Source organism: Empidonax traillii, unplaced genomic scaffold (genome assembly GCF_003031625.1).
Source record: "Empidonax traillii isolate 1590-97213 ecotype Southwest subspecies unplaced genomic scaffold, ASM303162v1 scaffold4392:size20471, whole genome shotgun sequence".
Taxonomy (NCBI): domain Eukaryota; kingdom Metazoa; phylum Chordata; class Aves; order Passeriformes; family Tyrannidae; genus Empidonax; species Empidonax traillii.
This window is the reverse complement of record NW_020959585.1, coordinates 8,695-10,789: the sequence shown is the minus strand read 5'-3', so window position 1 is coordinate 10,789 and position 2,095 is coordinate 8,695.

Below are 2,095 nucleotides of genomic sequence, written 5' to 3'. Positions count from 1 at the left end.
GGGAAAGGACATAAAGAATGTTAAAGAAACAGAGCTGATAGAAGAGTATTGTTAGAAAACTGGATCAAAGACTGCTGCTTGATTCCAATCAACGGCGCTCTCTGATCATCACATTGGTGTGCTGAGTCGTCCCTGCTCGCATGAAAACCCCCCAGGCAGGTGCCCTCCCAAAGGCCCCCAAACATCCTCGACATCCCCAGTGATGTCACCACTGTCTCTGTGATGTCACTGGTGTTCCCAATGATGTCACAGCTGTCCAATTGATGTCGTTGCAGTCCCTGTGATGTCACCAGACAGTTGTGATTTCACTGGGCTGCAGTGATGTCATTGCTGTCCCCACAGATGTCACCACTCTCCCCAGCGATGTCATTGGCCCCGAATGATGTCATTGGTGTCCCTGTGATGTCACCACTGTCCCCAATGATGTCACCAATGTCCATCTGATCTCACCGATATCCCCAATGATATCACTGCTGTCCCTATGATGTCACCACTGTCCATAGTGATGTCACTGGTCTCCAGTGATGTCACTGCTGTCCCATGAGATGTCACCAATGTACCTAATGATGTCACTGCTGTCCCTGTGATGTCACTGCTATCTCTGTGATGTCAGCAGTCTCCAGTGATGTCACTGCTGTCTCCGCAGATGTCACCATCATCCCATGTGATGTCACTGCTGTCCCCAAGGGTGGTCCCTGTGTCTCTAAAATGTTGCTGCTTTCCCTGTGATGTCACCACTGTCCCAAGTGGTAGCATCATGTCCCCTTGATGTCAGTGATGTCCTTATGATGTCAGCAGACCCCTATGATGTCATTGGTCTCCTGTGATGTTACTGCTGTCCCCTCTGATGTCACCAATGTCCCCAATGATGTCACTGCGGTCCTCTATGATGTCACCACTGTCCCTTTGAGGTCACCAGTGTCCTTGTGATGTCATTGGTGTCCAGTGATATCACTGCTGTCCCTACAGGTGTCAACACTGTACCCTGTGATGTCACTGCTGTCCCCAGGGGTGGTCCCTTTGTCCCCAATGATGTCACCGATGTCCCTATGATGTCACCAGTGCCCTGTGATGTCACTGGTCCCAGTGATGTCACCACTGTCCCTAGAGGTGACACCATGTACCTGTGATGCCACTGGTCTCCAGGGATGTCGCTGCTGTCCCTGTGATGTCACCACTGCCCCCAATGATGTCACTGGTCTTCTGTGATGTCACTAATGGTTCCAGAGATAGCACCAGTGTTCTTTTCAAGTCACCAATCTCCCTGTGATGTCAATTCTGTCCCTTCAATGGCACCGCTGTCCCCAGGGATGTCATTGGGCCACTGATGATGTCATCAGTCCCTATGATGATGTCAACAGTGTCCTTGTGATGTTACCGCTCTACCCTGTGATGTCACCTGTCCCCTGTTATGTCATTGATGTTCCAAATGATGTCACAGCTAATACTTTGATGTCACTACTGCCCCTGTGATGTCACCAGACACCTGTGATGTCACTGGTGCCCAGTGATGTCACTGCTGTCCCCACAGTTGTCACACTGTCTCCTGTGATGTCACTGCTGTCCCCAGGGGTGCTCCCAGTATCCACAATGATGTCACTGCTCTCCCCAGCCATGTCACTGGTCCTCAGTGATGTCACTGCTGTCCCTGCGATGTCACAGCTGTCCCCAGCGGTGGCACCATGTACTTGTGATGGCAGCGATGTCCCTGTGTTGTCACCAGATCCCTGTGTTGTCACTGGTCTCCAGTGATGTCACCACTGTCCCTTTGATGGCACTGCTGTGATGTCCTCTGGGATGGCATCCCTGTCCCTGTGATGTCACCAGTGTCCCCGAAGATGTCACTGGTTTCTCTATGATGTCAGCCCTCTCCTTGTGAATTTACTGATGTCCCTGTGACATCACAGCTCTCCCTTTGTTGTCAACATTCTCCTGCAATGTCACTGGTCCCCAGTGATGTCCCTGATGTCTTTGTGATGTCACCACTGTCCCCTATGATGTCACCACTGTCCCCTATGATGTCACCATTGTCCTCAATGATGTCACTGTTGTCTCTGTGATGTCACGACTGTGCTGAGCCGTGGCACCATGTCCC